Source organism: Dendrobates tinctorius, unplaced genomic scaffold, assembly GCF_039654945.1.
Source record: "Dendrobates tinctorius isolate UK_male_01 unplaced genomic scaffold, ASM3965494v1 ptg000073l, whole genome shotgun sequence".
Taxonomy (NCBI): Eukaryota; Metazoa; Chordata; class Amphibia; order Anura; family Dendrobatidae; genus Dendrobates; species Dendrobates tinctorius.
In genome coordinates this window covers 5,616,790-5,641,131 of record NW_027361741.1, presented here as the reverse complement: position 1 = coordinate 5,641,131, position 24,342 = coordinate 5,616,790, and the positions used below count along the sequence as shown (strand labels likewise).

At 45.6% G+C, this 24,342-nt stretch overlaps 1 pseudogene; it reads left to right on the top strand.

Annotated features, from left to right (window-relative positions):
* LOC141096278 (pseudouridylate synthase 1 homolog) overlaps window positions 1-17,311 on the top strand; it is a 33,417-nt pseudogene extending 16,106 nt beyond the window's left edge.
* The last annotated feature ends 7,031 nt before the right edge of the window (window positions 17,312-24,342 follow it).

Here is a 24,342-nt window from a genome sequence, read left to right as displayed (position 1 = left end):
CATATCTGCAGAGGAGCGACTTCTACTCACAATACGGTATGTACTCCACAACCACATTCTCTATGTTCATAATGTGTGTGTTAATTTATGTTTTTTGGCCTTCTTGGACAATGTTTAATACCCTAATCTTACTCAAAATATGTTTCACCTGACACAGCACAATGTTACATCTAATATGTACTGCATATCACTTAGTCATTGTGCCACCAAATATGTGTGTGTTGTTCTCTCTCATTTCCTACCAAGTTTGGTCGGCATGTAACTGATTTTTTTTTACTTTAGCCATTCTAACCTGGACTATTTCTGTTGTTCTCCAGCTTCCTGTCCACTGGCCTGTCTTATGCCGCGCTCCACCATGAGTTTCTCATTGGAAAGTCCACCAATTCAGGCATAGTGAGGTCTCCATGTGCACAAATCTGGACAAGACTCCATCAGGTGGTCCTACCCGAGCCCAGGATGGAAGACTGTTTAAGGATTTCAAGGGACTTTGAGGAGGACTGCCAGTTTCCAAATTGTATTGGGGCCCTGGATGGCAAACATATCAGGGTGCGTAAGCCGCCGAACTCAGGGTCCCAATTCTTCAATTATAAGCAATACTTTTCTGTTGTATTGTTGGCTCTGGTAGACCCTCAATACAAGTTTATAATTGTGGACATTGGGGCCTATGGAAGGACGGGAGACTCTAGAGTCTTCAATACTTCCATAATGGGTCGGCGGCTACGCACCAACCAGTTGGATCTACCACCACCACGCCAGCTACCAGGCTCCCCCGAACAATCAGTCCCTTATGTCCTTGTGGCAGATTAGGCCTTTCAGTTATCACGTAATGTCATGAGGCCATATCCCCGGCGCAACCTTGACCACCGGCGCAGAATTTTGAACTTGCGCCTATCACGTGCTAGGCGACTGGTGGAGTGTTCCTTTGGGATTCTTTGTGCCAAATGGCGGGTACTCCAGTCTGCCATTCAGTTGAGTGAGCAAAATGTGAATGAAGTTGTGAAAGCCTGTGTTGTTCTGCATAACTTCACCAGGATACATGATTGCTCCTCCTCTGATGGTGTTGTGCGTAGGCCGGACAATGTGCGCAGGGTGAGACCACCTATCATCCCTCAACGTAGACCGCTCTCTGGCCTCAAAGTGCGTGATATATTCACTAATTACTTTATCTCACCTGAGGGGGCTACTTCTTGGCAAGAGAATGCTGTGTCTATGTTCTAATTATTTTTGGTTCAAAGTGTGTCTAAATATATATTACTCAAGCCTTGTTATGATTCTATGAGTGTTTCTTTGCATTGGTTGGTGTCTGTTAGTATGTTGTGAGGGATAGTGAGAAATCACACAGAGACGTTAACTAGAGTACACAAATTTTTAGTTTTGCCTTTTTGTTTTTTGGGTTTTGCTTAAAGGCAAACATAATTTTGCCATAACACAAATTTGGCAATGGCCAAAATGACCCTTTGGGCCTTCGTTAACTTGATGTAACATTAACATAACAGAAAAAAACTGCAACAAACATTATGCAATAACAACATTGCTGCATGCCTACATTAACCTTGATTAGGCAACAAAGGGTGAGCTCCATCACCTAAATAAAGTCAATAAGATAACACTCACATTTCCTCATAATGTTTTCCAAACATAGAAAGATTCCACCATGACAGGCAAGGCTACCTCACATCTTTCACACAGATATTACCTGTCTGTAGAACAGACAATATTTAAGCATGCTATACTGGAAAGGATGAAAATACAAAACTCACTTGTTAAGACATAGAGAGAGCGTGATATTGTGAATGCTGTTCGCCTCAAATTGGTTTACTAGAGAATGCTAATAACAAAGTTGACTACTTAACTAAAGGCAAGCACACCTTTACTATGCATTAACAAGTGATTAGTGTATTTTCATCCTTTCAGGTAACAGTATAGCGCATTTAAATATTCTCTTTTATACACACATGTAATATCTGTGTGAAAGGCGTGAGGTAGCGTTGCCTGTCATGATGGATTATTCATATGTTTGGAAAACATTGTTTACAAATGTGAGTGTTAAATTATGTTCTAAATGTTGGTGAAGGAGAACACCTGTTTTTTTCTCTAGATTAGAAGCACCAGTTACATGTCACTGGACATCTCCAAAGTTTGGATTCATAAATCCTCGTATGTAGGGGAAGGGGAACGGGGAGGAACAGCCTGTGGGTGCTGCTGGACATTGTGGCCAACATCGCCCTGTGTGGGGCCATACTGTTGCCCATGATGCTGTTGTTGTCCAGCCTCCTGGGCCTGTTGGTGATACTGCCCAGAGTAATAATGATGATGGTGAGGGGCTTCTTGTTGGCTATGGTAGGCCCGTGGATCATACCCACCAAGATAGCCAGATCGTCCCCAACCAGGTTGGGACCAGCCTCCAACACTGGGTGGGTACAAGTGGCCATATTGGTGGGGTTGGCTTGCTGAAGACATTTGGGGCTGCGGAATAGAAGGATTGTTAGGGGGAGGAAGGGGTTGAGGTGTTGGCCCACGTATTAGGGGCTGTTCAGACCCTGCTTGAGCAAGCATCTGTGTGGATGGTCTCATGCGCATTAAATTTCTTGGCGAGAGCTGCCACCTCTCCAGAAATTCAAACACCTCATATGGGGTATTGGGGGGGGTGCTTGCATCAAGCAGGATCTGAATACACCCCCTAATACGGAGCCTGACCTCACGGGTAAGGGCACGGTAAAGGGTGAGGCTACGTGCATAGGCCTCCTCACCATCATCTGTAGTGACTCTGGACAGGTAATTCAGCACCCCAGTGTCCACATTGGTCCTGATCTCTTGAATGGCGACCTGGCGCCTTCTTCTTATTCGCCGTGTTGCTAGAGCAGCCTGTGGGGAGGGCCTGATCTGGGCAGTTGGGCTGCTGCTCAAGTTGCCCATCTCTTCCAGGATGGGTGAGGTTGCAGCTGCAGACCGTCCTGGTGGTGTGTTGTGTCGGGCAGCCATTGTGTGCTCTTGTGATGCCTCCTCTTCAGACATCCTTCTTGTAGGGGGAGAAGATGGGCCAGCCACCTCATCCCCTACAGGATCAATAACGGGCTCTGCCTCTGAGGCCGTTCCTCGATCCGTAAGGTTGGATTGAGTTCTGTTATGAAATAGAACAGAGGCAAAAATACATCAATATTTTTGTCCCTGTAAAGTATTTGTGTAATGTTTTTGTGTCATGTGGTGTGAGGTATGTACTTACGGTCTCAGAGCCAGAATTGGGGCGAGGAAGTTCAGCCGGTCATAATATATATATTTCCGCTTGACATGGCCAGCATCCCCACTCCTGGACCGCTGCTGGCGTTCCCGGCGGTATTGGTCCCGAATGCTTCTCCACCGTTTCATCACATCTTCCACTGCAATGTGACAGGAAAGATTGTCAAAATCACATATTTGAGTGGTCACATTTTCAAACAGTAGTCTAGGCATGGGGCCTTATGGGGTTTGCGTTCTACCCATGGTGGCATATGTAATTGGGCCGATACCCAGGGTCTCATTAGCTCCCCTGAAAATAATTTTTGTGGCTAGGAGGATGAGGAGCTTGTGGCCTAACCCCTAATTATGGCTGTGTGAAGCCACGTGTCACATCCTAATGTAACGGCCTCATGAGGCTAAAATTACATGCCCAGGAAGGGGGGGGTGCTGATTGTAGAGTCATTTTATAGCGCGCGCTAACGTTAATTATATTTTTATGGTTGCACTTACGAATTTTCTGCTGCTCCTCACGTGGTCTGTCACCGAAGTCATGGTACATCTGGCGACAGATGCGCCTCCATGACGCCTCCTTTCGTGTGCGGTTCGCATAGTTTGCGTCGCGTGGGTCCCATATTTCTGGACGCTCCTGCACCAGCACAATTAGCATCTCCACATTTATGTAAGTGGACGCCATGCTGCTGCTGTACTCCGTGGAGGCGTACTTCCTGGATGTCTGGAGCGCTTTTTGAGCTCATTTGCATGTCTACGCTTCCTGATGATGGATTGGCCCATTTCCTGTTCACCAGCCAAAAGACCTGCGTATTGCTCGCAGGTCACACGTGTGGTCAGTGTGTAATCCGTATTTTTTGCGCACCCATTGACTTGCATTGGCGTGCTACGGGCGTAGTACGCTGACAATCGCAGCATGCTGCGAGTGGCACGGAGCGTAGGATACGGAGGAGAAATATACGCCTGGTGCGAGTGACCCCATAGAGAATCATTGGTCCGTGTCTAATGCGTGCTTTTTGCGCCTCTCACGCACCCGTATTCCTCGCCAGTGTGACTCCGGCCTAAAAGATGTACTTGTGCAGGCTCTTGTCCCGTCAGGCTGTATTCCTGAGAATCATGCCGATGACAGGAAAAAGATGTCCTTTCAGCGATGTGCGCGCACCGATAAGGTAGGTCTTATGCCGGTAAGCTTATGTCTTTGGTCATTTTTTAACACTATAATCTGCGGCATGAAAACAATAAAAAGCACAATGACTGTCACATCCAGGATGCTCACAGGTTATTATGGAAACATCACTTTCTAAGAGGTATATGAATAATTTAGAGATTATTATGGTGCTTGAACCTCTAGGTTCAAGCAACATATTGTAATCTGATTTCTTATATTTTATTCTACTTCTCCGCGTTTTCTGCAATTAATGCGTCCCGAACCGCTCGGCGCAGAGACCCCGTTCAGGCGGCGTTTCGAAGCCCTCGGTGGGGACAGATGTGCTATGTATTTTTGGAGTCGATCCGATTTGTATTTTTTTTTAAAAAAATCACATTTTAAGCAAAAGTTTTCCCCTAGGAATTAATGGCGACCTTTCCATGACCCCCAACTGACATGGATTGAAGCCACAGCGCAGGTGCAGTGACCTTAGAAAGATGTGAGCTATGCAAATGCAGCTTCCACACATAACCCGTATTAGCTAATGGCCAATAGCCAAAGTGGCTACCAAATTGTCAGAGGCTGGGGGCAGGTTGTCAGAGGCTGGAAGAGCCTAGGGCAGGTTGTCAGAGGCTGTCGAAGCCTGGGGGCGGGTTATCAGAGGCTGGAGGCAGGTTGTCAGAGGCTGTCGGAGCCTGGGGAAGGTTGTCAGAGGCTGTCGGAGCCTAGGGGCAGGTTGTCAGAGGCTTCTGAAGCCTGGGACAGGTTGTCAGAGGCTGGAAGAGCCTGGGGCAGGTTGTCAGAGGCTGGAAGTGCCTGGGGCAGGTTATCAGAGGCTGGGGGCAGGTTGTCAGAGGCTGGGGGCAGGCTGTCGGAGCCTGGGGCAGGTTTTCAGAGGCTGTCCGAGCCTGGGGCAGGTTGTCAGAGGCTGTCGGAGCCCGGGGCAGGTTGTCAGGCTGTCGGAGCCTGGGGGCAGGTTGTCAGAGGCTGGGGGCAGATTGTCAGAGGCTGTCGTCGGAGCCTGGGGCAGGTTTTCAGAGGCTGCTGGAGCCTGGGGCAGGTTTTCAGAGGCTGGAAGTGCCTGGGGCAGGTTGTCAGAGGCTGTCGGAGCCTAGGGCAGGTTGTCAGAGGCTGTCGGAGCCCGGGCAGGTTGTCAGAGGCTGTCGGAGCCTGGGGGCAGGTTGTCAGAGGCTGTGCGCAGGTTGTCAGAGGCTGTCGGAGCCTGGGACAGGTTTTCAGAGGCTGGAAGTGCCAGGGGCAGGTTGTCAGAGCCTGGAAGAGCCTGGGGCAGGTTGTCAGAGGCGATCTGTGAAGAAAAGGTCCCTCTGACCCTGGTTTTCGGGGTATTTTGGCATTGCAGTGCAATTTTCATGTGTGCAGTAGCATCAGCAGCTAAGGATTCCTCAGATTTTCCCGCAAAAAATGCATGCGGTTTCTAAATTATCATACATTTTTATAGCGCCATTTATTCCATGGCGCTTTACATGTACATCCACACAAAATGAGCTTGGAACAGGTTTTTCAGTGTAAAACATGTAATAACAGACAGTCTGCTCACACTAGTCTCACTGCAGGTTGATTACAAGTGTCGGGAGTAGAGCGGAGACTAAGAACATATTTCAGCTTTCATCTCACTGTAGCCAATATGGAGGAGGGGTAGTACAGCAGATCTGAGCTTTGTTTTATTGCAAATGCCTCTACAGCTCTCCTCACTGCACTGTCAGTTCAGCAGAACTCGAATACACCTACACTGACTGACATGAGATGAAAGGTCTTGATGATCTGTGGTTTACCCCCAGCACTTTGCAGTCACACACAGCTCTGCATTGAGATCAGACCATCTGTCACTACATGTCTCACACAGGAGAAAGCCTGTTCTAAACTATTGTGGGGGCATTTTCTTTTTTCCCTTGTGTGTTGCTGACTATTTGATGGCTCAACATCATATGGGGAAAAAGTACATGCCCCCAGTCGCAAATCTCTGGTAATGCCCCCATATTCATAACAAACTATAACCTAAACTTTTGAAGCTAATAGCTCTACCACACAGAAATTAAAAAGTAAAAAAATACATTTTATTCAGCTCTGCAGCCACTATTCCATGATGTGAGCATTTTAACATGCTCAAACTGGTGAAAGGTCCTCTTTAATTTCTGAGATCCCAGCCTATCGATTTTTATATAGCGGTTTGTTGCTCTCCTCCATCTCAGCTCCTGAGCTTTTATCAATCCTGCAGAATCACTATCCCTCAGCCCCCACTATCAGCATTTTCCAGATTTGTTATATTCATTGCTTACTTAAGCGTTGTGCTTGTTCAAAGGGCTTGTTATATCTGGATACAAATCTAGTGATATTGGTGTAGATTTCAGAAACAGCCACTGACGGATCTGAGCATGTCACAGTAGCAGGATAAGCTTAGCTATTGAAACAGAATCGTCACTCAAGGTGCGCCCACCCCCAGCATCAGGAAAGTGAGACTGTAGAGCTTTGTGCTGCTCAAGACAAAACTTGTGTATAACTGTCAAAACAAGTTTGCTTATGGATTCTCCGTTGGATGGAGCCTTTCACAGCCAGGCTTCAGGATGGCAGACAAATATGTTTTTAACATAGTTCAAAAAACTCCATTCGGTGACCATAGTGAAAGACGTGACTAGTCAGCCATAGCCTCACCCAGGTTCACTCTACCCCACTCCAGATGATTGACAAGCCTCCCTGTAATCCCTAGCCAGCTTTTGCAAACTATGTTTTCTATGAAATGCCGCAGTGATTCTGAGAAAGCCCTATTTAGCTGCAGTCACGCAGCCAGACTGTGATCCATGTTGCCTGCAGTTGAGGCAGCAAGAATCCAGTTATAGGTTCCCAATAACTCATTCTGCAGCTATCAACAGAAAGGTGATAGAAAATGGTGCAACATTTTTAATGAAGGCCAATTGTAAAAAAAAATAAATAAATAATTTTTAGCACCAAATATTTGCACTTCAGTTTAAAAAAAGAAAAAAAAAATGTCCCCAATGTCCCTTCAACTGCACTTGGCTTCTATCTATATCTATCTATATTTATAGAGATATCAAAAGATAGAGATATCTATGGATATATCTATGGATATATCTATGGATATACTGTAGCTATGGATATATCTATGGATAGATAATAGCAAGGCCGATGTTTATTAATGAACAATATTTTACTCTTCGCCACGACAGCACCCACTTGGAGAGAGGGATCCGCCCATAGGAACAGGAAACCTACAGAGATAAAAGAGGGCGGTCCGCCTCTCCTCCTCTGTTGGTTTCCTGTTCCGATGGGAACCGCAGGATTCTCTACAAATCATACCTGGGCCAAGGAACCGCCTGTGCGGTATCTGCGGGAACGGCAGGGGTTCCGGTCCGGAAGCAGTGACGGGGGAGTGCTGGGGTCTGGCTCCCTCCTCGTCTGGGCAGCAGCAGCGCAATAAGAAACACCGGTACCAGCTGGGGTCCCTTACTTCCTGCATTCCGGAAGTTCGGTGGGCCCAGTTCCACACAATGGAATTACAGTATCAAATTCTCTTAGAACAAACCCATGACCGGGGGAATTTGACAAAGAAAATTACCCTTTCTCAGACTGTCCTAACCTCCCTAAATGGTGACTAGAGGAGGATAACATATCGGGAGGAGTACCATGGGTAATAACATCCTTCCGTATAGTTACTACTGACGCTAGCCCCACAGGATGGGGAGCTCATATGGGAAGCACCATCGCCCAAGGCGGGTGGGATATAAGTGAGGATCAGGATTCTTCAAACTTGAAAGAACTGAAAGCAGTTAGTCATGCATTATATCATTTTCTTCCACAGTTACGAGGGGAAAACATGAGGATACTTTCAGACAACACCACAGTGGTCGCATATCTGAACAGGCAAGGTGGGACTCGATCAGTCGCATTAATGTTTTCTGCAAGAAAGATCTTGTCCTTAGCCGAAAAACATTTTTTGCCTCTTTTGGCCATTCACATAAGAGGGAGAGACAAGTCGGAAGCAGACTTTCTAAGCCGCCATACGCTACGGCAAGGGGAGTGGTGCCTGAGCCGGCGAATATTCACACGTATTGTGTCAATTTGGGGTCTTCCCCAAATAGATCTCTTCGCCACCAGGGAGAACAGGCAGGTGCAAAGATTCGCCTCGCTAAATATCAGAGACGATCCGGAAATTCTGGATGCCCTTCAAACCCCATGGCAGATCAAGCTGGCATACGCATTTCCCCCAATCATACTACTACCGCAGGTGATCAGGAAGATCAGGACGGAGAAGGCACGAGTTATCTTGATAGCGCCATCCTGGCCCAGGAGGCCATGGTTCTCTTGTCTCCAAGCAATGTCAGTGACCGATCCTAGGGTGCTTCCTTCAACCCCCAAGCTCCTCTCGCAGGGGCCATTCTTCCATCCTCAAGTGGACAATCTCCATTTGACGGCTTGGAACTTGAAAGGGAGATGTTGAGAGCAAGAGGATTCTTGGAGAGATTAGTCAATTGTTATGAGCTCATTTTCTCCTTCACCTTTGATGTCCGATGAACTCCCTCTGCTGGTGAAAGGAGGTAGTGAAATTGATTTGGATGGGACAAACCTGTCATCTGAACAGGTGGAGTGTGATTGGACATCCGGAATCTCTGAGTGGAAATAAGACCGCCGATGCCCTGCTGGGTTGCTGGTGATCCTCTCTGCTCTGAGCTCTGGCCTCCAGTTTAGTCCTGTCTACTAAAGCTAAGTTTTTGCTCTGCTATTGTTCCATGAGATTTTGTCTGGTTTACTTAGTGTTTGTGTTCAGCCAGCCCCGGTTGGGACTGGCTGAACTCCATTTTTGTCTCTGATCAGTTGATCTTTTTGCTCTGTTTTCAGAATATACCTGAGTGCTGATATAGTGATTTTGAAGTCTAGTGACTTCAGGGCTTTTTCTATCAGACATGTTGGACATTATTTTTTGGCAGGGTTTTTTGCGTGATTGCAGACAGTTGCTTTTCTTTCCTGTCCTAACTAGTTAGTGAGGGCCCCATCGTTTGCTCAGCCTGTCTTTCTGTCTGTGTTTGTGTTTTCATCTGTTTTCACCATCAATACATGTTGGGGGCTGTCTATTGCTTTGGGGTCTGCTCTGGGGCAGTTTAGATTTCCCCTTTCTTTCTTTAGGTTTATTTAGTTCTCCGGCTGTGAACGAGGTGTCTAGGACCACCACAGGAACAACCCACGGCTACTGTTAGTTGTTGTGAATAGGATCAGGTGTCTTCAATCTGCTAGCTACCAACCTCTCCGGTTTTCTGGACTTAGCTTGTAATTTTGTTTTTTCCTCCTCCGGTGTGACTCATTCATAACAGTCAATACTCTCCTACAGAGCCGAAAACTGGCTACCACAAAAATTTACACCAGGGTATGGAGGAAATTCCTAGAGTTTCACACAGCTCCTGACTCTAGAGAAATTCCGATAACATCGATCCTAGAGTTTCTACAAAAAGGGAAAGATTTAGGACTATCTGTTAACACTCTAAAAGTCCAGGTATCGGCTCTAGGGGCCCTCTATAGTTATAATGTGGCAGGCAATAGATGGATAGCCAGATTCATTTCGACCTGTGAGAGGAGTGAACCGATACACATACCCAGGGTTCCTCCGTGGGACTTAAATCTGGTACTAGAGGCCCTTACATGTCCTCCCTTTGAACCATTAGACTCAATATCCCTTAAGCACCTATCTCTAAAGACAGCACTATTAGTTGCACTAACCTCAGCTAGAAGGGTTAGCGACATACAAGCACTCTCAATAGAACCCCCTTTTCTGATGACATTCCAGGATCATCTAATATTAAAACCAGACCCCTCATACCTATCAAAAGTAGCAGGAAAGTTTCATAGGTCACAGGAGATCCACCTCCCCTCATTTTTTAGTAACCCTTCTACCCCAGAAGAAGAAAAGTTTCATACACTAGACGTTAGAAGAGCAGTATTACAATACATCGAGAGGTCTAGCAGCTGGAGGAAGAGTAGGGCTCTATTTATTTCCTTTCAGGGCCAAAAGAAGGGATATGAGGTCACAAGGGGTACCCTGTCTCGGTGGATCAGAGATGCGATCAGTCTGGCATACTCCGTGAGCAATGAAGATCCTCCGGAGGGTATCAAGGCACACTCCGCCAGAGCTATGGCTTCCTCTTGGGCAGAGAGGGGAGACGTCGCAATCGAGTCGATATGTAAGGCTGCAACTTGGTCTACGCCCTCTACCTTTTAGAACCACTATATGCTTGATTTATCATGCTCATCTGACCTAGCCTTTGGTAGAGCGGTCCTCGGCACGGTGGTCCCTCCCAGGTGAAGGTGTCTGAAAGTCTCTCCAAGTGGGTGCTGTCGTGGCGAAGAGTAAAAAGCCGGATTACTTACCGGTAATGCTCTTTTAATGAGTCCACGACAGCACCCGTTCACTAACCCTCTCTAGAAGTTAACATATTGTATATACACCTTCTTGGATGTAAAATTAATAAATTTTGAATGTTAAATAATATAATGGCCTAATAATTGGCGGTCCTCTGGGTACTCTGAAATCCAACTGAGGAGGAGAGGCGGACCGCCCTCTTATCTCTGTAGGTTTCCTGTTCCTATGGGCGGATCCCTCTCTCCATGTGGGTGCTGTCGTGGACTCATTAAAAGAGCATTACCGGTAAGTAATCCGGCTTTTTTATTTAAAAAAAAATAAAAAGCGTGGAAAAAAATGACGTGGGCTCCCACGCAATTTTCTGCGCCAGAGGGGACAGCCAATAGCCTGGGGCCAATATTTATAGCCTGTGAAGGGGGTAATACCCATGGCCCCTTCCCAGGCTATGAATATCAGCCCGCAGCCTTTACTGGCTATTAAAATAGGGGGACCCCCCCAAAAAATGACGTGGGGTCCCTTTATATTTTATAGCCAGAAAGGCTACACAGAGAGCTGCAGGCTAATATTCATAGCCTAGGAAGGGGCCATGGATATTGACCCCCCCTGGCTACGAATACCAGCACGCAGTCGCCCCAGGAATAGCACATCTCTAAGATGCGCCAATTCTGGCACTTAGCCCCTCTCTTCCCACTGCTGTGTAATGGTGGCATATGGGGTAATAAGGGGTTAATGTCACCTTGATATTGTAAGGTGACAGTAAGCCCAGTTAATAATGGAGAGGCATCCATTATTAATCTTATATTAATAAAGGATTAAAAAAAAACACACACATAAGAATAAAGCATTTTAATTAAATAAAACACAACACATTTTTTCATAATTTTTATTACACGCCCAGATCCTAGCAAAGCCATCGATCACCTGCAAAAAAAAATAAAAAAACAAACCAACGATATACTCCCTGTCCGACATAATCCCATTAATAACAATTGTCCCACAACGATCTCCCCTATAGAGCTGTCACATCAGTAGATGTGACCTTTCTAGAGGCCTCTGATGACACACTGATCGGAGATAACCTCCAGCAGTGTGTCATCGGAGATAAGCCTCTCGCTTTACGGCACTACAGCGTGAGAATTTTCTCTCGTTGTAGTGCCGCAAAGTGACAGGTGAGCTTAGGTGACCTGTTGGCGTTGGAGTGATACAATGATCTCCATCATTGTATCACTGGAGCCCCTGGAGAGCGGTCGCATCAGCTGATGTGACGGCTCTCCACGGGAGATCGTTGTGGGACAATTGTATTAATTGGATTACGTTGGACAGGTAGTATAGGCTTTGTTTATTATTTTAATTTTTTTTTCATGTGATCGATGGCTTCAGAGATTAGCAGTATATGGTAAGTATGAACTATATATGTGTGTGTGTTTTTTTTTTTGTTTTTTTGTTACATTCAACACATTAGCCGGATGATGGGACTACTACTGTCCCATCATTGGCTAATGTATCAATCACTGTCAGTGTAGCAGGCATAGCCAGATAGGACTTGTAGTCCCATTGGACAATGCCTGCATACACACACACAGATGCACACGCAGGCCCCCCGCAGAAACCCGCATACCTGCGCATAGCCCCCGCACAGATCCGCATACCTCCGCACAAACCCCCGCAAAGGCCCGCCACACACGCACACACACATAGCCCGCACACACCATACAGACACACAGTACCGGCGCATGCGCAGTTAAAAAAAAAAAAACGGAATCCTTCGCCGGATTCACCTTCCATTCTAGCAAAAATTGGACAGCAACGGATCCATCGCTGTCTGATTTTTCGACGTAGACAAAAAAAATGTTTCTATGTCCATTGTCTCCGGCCGACGGACAAAGAATTTCCGACGGATCCGTCGATCGACGAATGGAACGTGCGGCCATCCGTCGCTAATACAAGTCTATGAGAAAAAACGGATCCAGCGGCATCAGTCGCTGGATCCGTTTTTTTCAAAATTTGACGGATTGCGACTGATGGCAAAAAACTGATATGTGAAAGGGGCCTTACCCTCACATCAGTTTCTTCATCATGGCTTACCTCTGAGATGTGGCCTGCCAGAATGGCCTATAGGATTGCTACCTCTAATAGAAGACGCTTCATGCATAGCGTTTCCCCTGCGTCATTGCTTGGCTTATAAATCTCCCTATGCCAGCGTGGTGGTCTCCTCAGAGAGAAACTTTACCCCCTAAAAATCCACATGTAACACAATTTTTCTGTGGAATTCTGGGAAAAATATGCCTTGTGTGCTACTACCTTTTTTAAAGGGTTTGTGTGTATTTTGCATTGACCATAGGAAACCATGTCGCTAGAAATTAGAAATGTGAAACCATCGTTTCAAATCATTTAGAAAGTTTCTAGTAACATTACTATTCCGAGCTTACTAAGGTCAGGTTCACAAATGGCCTTTTATTGCTGTTTTTTCTTATTCTCAGCCACAGTATGGGGCCTGTGATAACCGACCAGTTTTCAGGTATGTGCACACATTAAGTATTTGCACTAGAAATTTCGGCATCAAAAAGCTGCACTTTGCAGTTCCATAAAAATAAATAAGGTTTCTGAAGTCTCATGCACAGGTTGCTTATTTTTTCCTTGCAGATTTGAAGCCGTTTCATACTTGTAGCATGTCAATTCTTTCCGTGTTTTTCAGCGTTTTTCGCCCATTCAATCAAGTGGTGAAAAAAAAGTGCATGAAACATTTTTTTTTGCTAAGAGACCGTTTTGGTGCAAAAATTTCTGCTGTAAATACTCAGTGTGTGCAGTGCACTCACTCTAAAGGTATATATTGCTTCCATTTTAGGGAGTCTCTGCTGCTGGGCAAGTTGTGTCTCTGAAGGTGTGACTGATCGACAACATAGTGGAAAAAATTAACGGTCACCTGCCTTCCCAAATAAGAATAATAGGTAAGGACGTTCTTTGTAGTTTGTGGTATGGAAGGGCCTTGTGATTTATTATTTTATTAAAGTGACTGATTTACTGGGACTGATTTTGTAATGTAAAGACATAGCTGTAATGAATGAAGAAAGCTGCTTTGTTGTTCTTTCGTTAATCACCTTTTGAAGTTCTCTGATTAGATTTCGGTGCACAGGGGCCGGACTGTACAGAGGGTCTTCTCCTCCTTTTCTCTGATTCCCCGGCTCCTCCGCCTGCCTATGGTCTCTGAATGACCTGCCTCATCTTGTGTGAAATCTCAGCAGTGACCTGTCATTCAGAGACCTCAGCAGAGGGGCCAGAAAATCAGAGACAGGAAGGAAATCTGGCCCCTGTGCACTGAAAACTTATTAGCTGAGAAAGGTATCAATCTAATCAATATTACAGCACCATTACAGCCATGTGTAATGCATAGATAAAATATCATTTAGATTTTTGGGAAGAATGGAGTCTTTTATGCAACCTAAACAATTGACTTTGCACATTATTCTCATGTTTCATTTCCTCATAAGAGGACTGAAACGAGGTACAGGACGGGTTAACTCCAAGATCTCGTGTGATGCCCGTACCTATTCCTTCACACTACCTTTTGATAAAGTTAATGAACTGCTTGCGCTCTACAAAGGGACACACAATTTCCATAATTTCACATCCCAGAAAGGACCTTGGAACCCCAGTGCTAAACGTTATATCATGGAGATGAATTGTGAGCCTCCTTTCCTGCAGGGCGGCCTGGAGCTGGCCGTGATTAAGGTGAAAGGACAGAGCTTCATGATGCATCAGATACGCAAGATGATTGGACTGGTTATTGCAGTGGTGAAAGGATATGCTCCACCATCTATAATGCAGAGGATCTGGGGAGAGGAAAAAGTGGACATACCCAAAGCTCCAGGCCTGGGGCTGGTACTAGAGAGGGTCCATTTTGAGAAGTGCAATCGGCATTTTGGGAATGACAGCCTTCATGAGTCATTGGACTGGGCAGAAGAGGAGAAAAAAATTGAGGCATTTAAGTAAGCACATATCTATCCCACAATTATTCAGACTGAAATTGAAGAAAAGTCCATGGCAAGCTGGCTAGCCACTTTACTCATTCATGACTACGATGCAACTTCTCAGGGGCAGAATATGATCAACCATAAGGTAAACCATTTTTATAAATATATTAATAAGGGTGAAAGTGCGAGCAGATATGGCTATCAAATTAGGACCCCCCCACAGGTCGCCTAACGACCCCTTTAGATAAGCCAATTATTGGGAAACAAGCTGTTGTCTGTTTCTGACTATCAGACCCTTTATAATCTGGCAATTGCCGTATGAATGAGCAAAATGCTTTTTTGTCAGGTGCAATGATTTTTAAGCCAGCCTCAAAGTTACTGCTATTGGCAGCATATAGTGTTGTGTGAATGAGGGATGTACTGCCGATAACATATTTGTGCAAAGAACAATCATATGGACAGCACGGTGGCTCAGTGGTTAGCACTGCAGCCTTGCAGCACTGAGGTCCTGGTTTCAAATCCTACCAAGGACAACATCTGCAAGGAGTTTGTATGTTCTCACCGTGTTTGCATGGGTTTCCTCCGGTTTCCTCCCACATTCCAAAGACATACTGATAGGGAATTTAGATTGTGAGCCCCATTGGGGACAGCGATATTAATGTCTGTAAAGCACTGTGGAATTATTAGCAAGCATTCTGTGTCCTTAGAATGTTTTTTAGCCTATATACAGGGGCCAGTAAACTACCGCTAATTGGCTTACAAATAGGTGATTGACGGTCATTTAATGGCTTAGATCGTCTCATCTAATGGGGGCATAAGTCCTGAATGAGTAGGGATTTCAAAGAATATATTGCAAGTTCTACTGGATTCTCCATAGACGCCCGTATATCAGTCTGCTTTGCTCTATAGCAGATGTATGGCAAATCAGACGGCATCTTCCATATGAGAGGTTTCCTACAAGATGTTGGTTCTGCTGCCGTTTTGAGAATCTTGTACAGCTGCAAATGTAATAATCATTACTAATACCCACCGCCTTTTCTTCTACCCTCTGCCTTTTCTACTACCCTCTGCCTTTTCTTCTACCCTCCGCGTTTTCTACTACCCTCCGCCTTTTCTACTACCGCCGCCTTTTCTACTACCTTCTGCCTTCTACCCTCCGCATTTTCTACTACCCTCCGCGTTTTCTACTACCCTCCGCCTTTTCTACTACCTCCGCCTTTTCTACTACCTTCTGCCTTTTCTACTACCCTCTGCCTTTTCTTCTACCCTCCGCTTTTTCTTCTACCCTCCGCTTTTTCTTCTACCCTCCGCTTTTTCTTCTACCCTCCGCCTTTTCTACTACCCCTCTAGTTCATCTGCATACATTCAGATACCTTATTCCGCATGCTTTGCACTTCTGATATGACGTTTTAGATACACAATTTGACTGTCAGTCTTGCATTGAAATATTTTAGTTAGAAAACGGTATATAATGGTATTCTCCCATTGTCTTTTAGGTGCTCTCATTACACAATCTGACACTGTCCATCCATTATTATTAGGCCATGTTCACAAGATCATATTTTCAGTTCAAATTTTGTCCGTGAAAATAAAGACAGCACTCGGACCAATGCTATTCGATAGGGCTGTTCAGATGTGCCAGGTTTTTTTTTACAGAACTGATCTGTGAACGGGAAGAAAATCGCTGCATGCAATAGTTTTTAGTGTCGGGATGAGACGTGTCTATTCAAGTCTATGCTTGTGCAAACAAATTAGATCCCACACGGATCCACCAGATAGCACCCAATTTTTACAGATACATTGTAATTGTTTAACACATAAAACTGTATTTGGGTTTATAAGTGTTAATATCTGCTGATGTATAAAGATGGGTGCCATATGGAAGGCAAAGGATGAGAATGGAGATGACTCTCAGATGATTTTTTTTATCTGCTCATGCCCACTTTGCCTTGGTGTCAGACTGCCCATTACGCACATCCTAATGGCAAAGGGAATTGCAATACCTAGTGGTCAGTTCATTCATATATTTCCAGGATGAATGACACACTGCATGTATTTACACATTAGATTTAATCTTTCCGTTGTTTAGGTTTCTTTTTTTGCTAATTCTGTAATATTTTAAAATAGGTGGAAGCAGCGGTGCACAGTGATGACGATGGAGGCTCTGACTGATCGCTCGTCATATCTAACGTTACATCATTCCACAATTTGGAGACATCTTACAGGAGGCGCTTTGTGTAATACTGGGCACAGTAATGACTAGCAATTTAATTGGGGTACGAGGTGTATAAACCATGATCCTCTTTCAGGCTACTGCTTGATTTTATTTTGTTTTGTTTTTTTTCCTTTCATGAAAGGTTTATACCTGTGGATAATCAGAAGGAATGTCTGATAACACAATCCATATCGATCTGGTAAGTTAGGTGAGAGTTGGCATAACAGAAGCGTAAAAGCCAGTAAGGACTGAGCAGGGCAAGATGGGTTCATAGCCTCTGCCAAGTAATGGCCTTCCAGAGGTCAGAGGATTTTTCTGTGCCGTGCCTTGGGCATAAGTGGTCTCATACAAAATGGTGTACATTTTCATTGCTGACTTACAGGGGTTGTCCTCTACCTGGACATTCCCTATTTAAATTAAGTACAGTAGTCCTGCTGATTGAGAGCAGGGCTCAAAAGCCTGGCAGACCGAGTGTTGCCATAACTGGAATGGTGCTGGTCTGGGAGATGCGTATATGTTGTTTTTATTTAATGAAGGGGACTACTTCACTTAAAAAGAGGTGATCCAGGTAATGGATTTTCCATTTAGAGAGCTATTTGTAATCTCTAGGCTGGAGAAATCAACCATTAATGTGAGATCTCCTACCATCTGATTATTATTATTATTATTATGCATTTATATAGCGGCATTTATTCCATGGCGCTTTACATGTGAAAAGGGGAAATATAGACAAGTATAGTAAACATATGTAAGACAAGGGACACACAAGTACATAAGGAGAGGGGGCCCTGCCCGCGAGGGCTCACAGTCTACAGGGATGGGTAAGGATACAGTAGGAGAGGGTAGAGCAGGTCTTGCTGTGGTTCAGTAGATGGAGGATCATTGCAGGCTGTAGGCTTGTTGGAACAGGTGGGTCTTCAGGTTCTGCTTGAAGGTTTCCTGTTGTGAGTTCATTTTCTGGTCCACCAGTGGTGAGTTTGCCTTCCAGACTCCCTCTGGTGGTGACAGGAGGTGGTGAGGCTGATTTGGTCAGTGGGGATCTACAGTCATGGCCAAAAGTTTTGAGAATGACACAAATATTATATTTTCACATGATCTGTTGGCCTCTGGTTTTTATGTGTGTTTGTCAGATGTTTTTATCACATACAGAAATATAATTGCAATCATATTATGAGTAGCAAAAGGTTATATTGACAGTTAGAATGAGTTAATGCAGCAAGTCAATATTTGCAGTGTTGACCCTTCTTCTTCAGGACCTCAGCAATTCTCCCTGGCATGCTCTCAATCAACTTCTGGATCAAATCCTGACTGATAGCAGTCCATTCTTGCAAAATCAATTCTTTTATTTTGTCTGAATTTGAAGGTTTTTGTTTGTCCACCCGTCTCTTGATGATTGACCACAAGTTCTCAATGGGATTAAGATCTGGGGAGTTTCCAGGCCATGGTCCCAAAATCTATATGTTTTGTTCCCTGAGCCATTTAGTTATCACCTTTGCTTTATGGCAAGGTGCTCCATCATGTTGAAAAAGGCATTGCTGATCGCCAAACTGCTCTTGGACGGTTGGGAGAAGTTGCTCTTGGAGGACATTCTGGTACCATTCTTTATTCATGGCTGTGTTTTTAGGCAAGACTGAGAGAGAGCCCATTCCCTTGGCTGAGAAGCAACCCCACACATGAATGGTTTCAGGATGCTTGACAGTTGGCATGAGACAAGACTGGTGGTAGCGCTCACCTGGTCTTCTCCGAATAAGCCGTTTTCCAGATGTCCCAAACAATCGAAAAGGGGATTCATCAGAGAAAATGACTTTACCCCAGTCCTCAGCAGTCTACTCCCTGTACCTCTTGCAGAATATCAGTCTGTCCATGATGTTTTTCCTGGAGAGAAGTGGCTTCTTTGCTGCCCTCCTTGAGACCAGGCCTTGCTCCAAGAGTCTCCGCCTCACAGTGCGTGCAGATGCACTCACACCTGCCTGCTGCCATTCCTGAGCAAGCTCTGCACTGCTGGTAGCCCAATCCCGCAGCTGAAACACTTTTAAGAGACGGTCCTGGCGCTTGCTGGTCTTTCTTGGGCGCCCTGGAGCCTTTTTAGCAACAAGGGAACCTCTCTCCTTGAAGTTCTTGATGATGCGATAGATTGTTGACTGAGGTGCAATCTTTCTAGCTGCGATACTCTTCCCTGTTAGGCCATTTTTGTGCAGTGCAATGATGACTGCACGTGTTTCTTTAGAGATAACCATGGTTAACAGAAGAGAAACAATGATGCCAAGCACCAGCCTCCTTTTAAAGTGTCCAGTGGTGTCATTCTTACTTAATCATGACAGATTGATCTCCAGCCCTGTCCTCATCAACACCCACACCTGTGTTAATGGAGCAATCACTGAAACGATGTTAGCTGGTCCTTTTAAAGCAGGGCTGCAATGATGATGAAATGTGTTTTGGGGGATAAAGTTCATTTTCTAGGCAAATATTGACTTTGCAAGTAATTGCTGTTAAGCTGATCACTCTTTATAACATTCTGGAGTATATGCAAATTGCCATTAGAAAAAATGAAGCAGTAGACTTTGTAAAAATTAATATTTGTGTCATTCTCAAAACTTTTGGCCATGACTGTACCACCTGATGGTGATGATGACAATTGGACCTCAGGAATCTTGGATTGGATTTAAGACTGCCTACGCCCTAAGTCAGTGCTGGTGATTGCTTCAGGCTGCTCAGGTCTTTGTTTTCAGCTCTGTTCCAGCCTTCTCAAAGCTAAGTGTTTTTGCTAATGTTAACACTTGATTTTGTTGGTCTATTCAGTTTTTTGTGTGTTCAGCCAGCCCCGGCTGGGCTGTGCTGAACTTCTCTTATTTATCTGTATTTGCCAATTTGCTTTTTAGTCCCTTATTAGATTGGTCTCTTTTTGCTCTGTATCAGAATATTACAGAGTGCTGATATAGTGAGAGAAGTCTAGTGACTTCAGGGTTAATTTTGTTATCAGATGTGTTGGACATTATTTTGTAGGGTTTTTTGGCAGATTGCAGACAGTGTCTTTCCTTTCCTGTTCTTTATAGTTAGTTGGGCCCCATCGTTTGCTCATACTATTTTCTTGCCTGTGTTTGTGTTTCCATCTTGCTTCACCGTCAATACATGTGTGGGGGCTGTCTATTCCTTTGGGGTCTGCTCTGGGGCAATTAGTTTTCCCTTTTCTTGCTTTAGGTTTATGTAGTCCTCCGGCGGTGACGTGGCGTCTAGGAACATCATAGGAACGCTCCACTGCTACTGTTAGTTGTGTGGTTAAGATCAGAGATCTGCAATCTGCATAGTTACGAACCTCTCTGGTTTTCTGGGACTTAGCTTTTTGTTGTTCCTCCTCGGTGACCCATTCATAACAGTTTCCATTGATGGTGAGAGTCTGATGTGTTGCGGCAGGGAGTTCCAGAGTTTTGGGGAAGTGCGGGAGAAGTCTTGTATGCGGTTGTGGGAAGAAGAGATAAGGGGGGAGTAGAGAAGGAGATCTTGAGATGATCGAAGGTTGCGTGCGGGTAGGTACCTAGAGACCATGTCACAGATGTATGGAGGAGACAGGTTGTGGATGGCTTTGTATGTCATTGTAAGGGTTTTGAATTGTAGCCTCTGGGCAATAGGAAGCCGGGGGAGGCTGGGGAATAGCGGGGAGACAGGTGGATTAGTCAGGCAGCAGAGTGTAGGATGGACTGGAGTGGAGCCAGAGTGCTAGAGGGGAGGCCAGAGAGTAGGAGGTTGCAGTAGTCGAGGCGGAAGATAAGAGCATGCACTAGTGTTTTTGTGGTTTCGTGGTTGAGGAATGAGCGGATCCGGGAAATATTTTTGAGTTTGAGGCTGCAGGAGGAGGCGAGGGCTTGGATATGTGGTTTGAAAGAGAGCGCAGAGTCGAGGATCACCCCAAGGCACCGAGCGTGTGGGACTGGGGAAAGAGAGCAGCCGTTGACATTGATGGATAGGTCTGGTGGAGGGGTAGAGTAAGATGGGGGAAAGATGATGAATTCTGTTTTGTCCATGTTCAGTTTGAGAAAGCGAGCAGAGAAGAAAGCTGAGATAGCAGACAGACATTGTGGGATTTCAGTCAGTAAGGAGGTGAGGTTGGGTCCAGATAGGTAGATCTGCATGTCATCGGCATAGAGGTATTACTGCAAACCGTGGGATTCTATGAGCTGTCCCAAGCCGTAGGTATAGATGGAGAATAGTAGGGGTCCTAGGACAGAGCCTTGGGGAACACCGACAGACAGGGGGCGAGGTGAGGAGGTGGTGTGTGAGAGGGAGACACTAAATGTTCGGTCTGTTAGGTATGATGAGATCCAGGATAGGGCCAGGTCTGTGATGCCAAGAGATGAGAGACTCTGTAGCAGGAGGGAATGGTCTACAGTGTCGAAGGCAGAGGACAGGTCCAGGAGAAGGAGGACAGAGTAGTGTCGCTTGCTCTTGGCGGTTAGTAAGTCGTTAGTGACTTTAGTTAGGGCAGTTTCAGTTGAGTGATGCGGTCGAAAGCCAGATTGTAACCGGTCAAAGAGGGAACAGGAGAGAGGTGGGAGGACAGTTCAAGATATACATGCTGTTCCAGCAGTTTTGAGGCGTAAGGGAGAAGAGATATTGGGCGATAGTTAGACACAGAGGATTGGTTAAGGGAGGGCTTTTTGAGGATGGGTGTGATTGAGGCATGTTTGAAAGATGAGGGAAAGACACCATTTGTAAGTGAAAGGTTGAAAAGGTGCGTTAGAGATGGGATGAGGACTGTGGCCAAGTTAGGGATGAGGTGAGACGGGAGTGGGTCGAGGGCACAAGTGGTGAGGTGTGATCTCAACAGAAGGGTGAGAGCTGATCTCCTGTCATAGTGGAGAAGCTGGCTTTTGCAGAACAGGACTGAGCGGCTAAGAGGGGCATTGGGGGCTGCGGGCCAAAGTTTTGTCTGATCGTGTCGATCTTCTGCCTAAGGAAGGAGGCAAAGTCTTCAGCAGAAATGAGAGGAGGGGGAGGAGGTGTTGTGGAACGGAGTAGAGAATTGAAAGTTTTGAAGAGCTGTTTAGGGTTGTGAGACAGGGAGGATATGAGCGATGCGAAGTAAGTTTGTTTTGCGGCAGAGAGCGTGGACTTAAAGCTGACAAGGGACTGCTTGTATGCGTTGAAGTTCTCAGTAGAATGGGTTCTCTTCCATCTCCGCTCAGCGGCCATGGAAACCCGTCTCAGTTCTTTGGTCAGGCTGGTCAGCCAGGGCTGCCTGTTGATTGTTCAAGTTTTGCTCTGCGTGAGGGGGGCAGCCGAATCAAGTGTTGCTGTTATTGTGGTGTTATAAAAAGTGGCAGCAGCATCTGTGTCATGAAGGGAAGCTATGTCTGTAAGAGGGAGAAGGAACTCAGAGAGTGATTGTAAATTGAGGTGTTTGAGATTCCTGCGAGGGTGAGCGAGTTTATGGAGCAGGAGTTGCGCAGTAGGAGAGGAGAGGGATCCATGGATTTACAATTTACAATCATCTTGCAAATTTGTTTTCTTCCAACGCCAGCTCCTATTGTGATACGAGTGGGCAGTCCTGTGTAAAAGTACCTATGGGATGGAAGTTACATGTAAATCCATGTGCCTAGTTCATCTGCGATTTGTAACTTGCATCCCATAGGACAACCTTGCGGTACTTTTACACAGGACTGCCCACTCGTATCACAATAGGAGCTGGCGTTGGATGAAAACAAATTTGCAAGATGACTTCACTGCTTTCAAACAGGTAACACTCACTTTCAAATCTACCCTCACCTCTGCTAAACAGGCCTACTTCACAACCCTCGCATCTTCCCTATCCTACAATCCCAAACAGTTATTCAACACTTTCAACTCCCTCCTCCACCCACCACTGCTCCCTCCAACCTCTCTCATCTCTGCTGAGGACTTTGTCACACACTTCCAAAATAAGATCGACCAAACAAGGCAAGTCTTCATTGTTCAACCACCACAACCCCTTTGTATACCAGACCAATGCCCAAACCCCATAACCTCCCTCTCCAACATCACTGAAGAGGAGCTTAATCGCCTCTTCTCCATATCGCACCTCACAACCTGTACACTTGACCTCATCCCATCCCATCTCCTCCCCAACCTCACCACCACACTTATTCCATCCTGTTATGAATGAGTCACCGTAGGAGGCAGACACAAAAATAGCAGCTAAGTCCAGAAAACTGGAGAAGTTGGCAACTATCAGATTGCAGACCCCTGAACCTAACAACACAACTAGCAGTAGCCGTGGGGGGTTCCTACGGTGCCCTAGACCCCTCGATCACAGCCGAGGAAAACTAAATAGCCTAAAGACAGAAAAGGAAAACTAAACTGCCCCAGAGCAGACCCCAAAGTAAAAGGCAGCCCCCAACATATAATGACGGTGAAGCAAGATGAAAAAACACACACACAGATAGAAAGATAGGCTGAGCAAACAATGGGGCCCAAACTCACTAAAATAGGATAGGATAGGACAGCTGCTGTCTGCAATCTGCAAAAACCCTGAAAAGACATAAGCCAACAGGCTGATATGGAAAAAGGCCCTGAAGCAGCTAGGCTTCAAAAACTATATCAGCACTCAGGTATTTTCTGAAGACAGAGCTAAAGGAATTCAGATCACCCCAGCAGGGAATGACAGAAATCCAGCAAAACAAAAACAACGTACAAATGCAAACGGCAGAGCAGAAAACTTAGCTTTTGGAGAGCAGGAATTCAGACTGGTATCCAAGGATCCACAGAGAAATCACCCGCAGAGCAGACGGGCGAGGACAGCCTTATATCCAGTCAGAAACTCCACTCAGCCAATCATCATCATTAGACCCAGATGCCTGATAATCAGGCTCACTATCTTTCTTTACCAGAAGAGGGAGTTCATCGGGCCTCAGTGGTAAAGGGGAAAATGAACTCACAACACCATCCCTAACCCACCTCTTCAACCTATCACTAACGTCCAGTACCTTCCCTTCTGCTTTTAAACATGCCACAATCATGCCTATCCTTAAAAAGCCTACCCTTGACCCAACGGCTATGTCCAGCTATTGCCCAATATCACTGCTCCCATTCACTTCCAAACTCCTGGAGCTGCATGTCCACGCTGAACTTTCCTCTCACCTCTCATCTATCTTGCTCTTTGACAATCTACTATCTGGTTTCCGCCCCCACCACTCCACTGAGACTGCCCTGACCAAAATTACTAACAACTTACTTACAGCCAAAGCAAACGGACAATACTCTATACTCCTGCTTCTAGACCTGTCCTCTGCATTCGACACAGTTGACCACTGCCTCCTACTACAGATCCTCTCCTCCTTTGGCATCAAAGACCTCGCCCTATACTGGATCTCCTCATACCTTTCAAACCGCACATTCAGCGTCTCCCACTCCCACACTACCTCCTCAT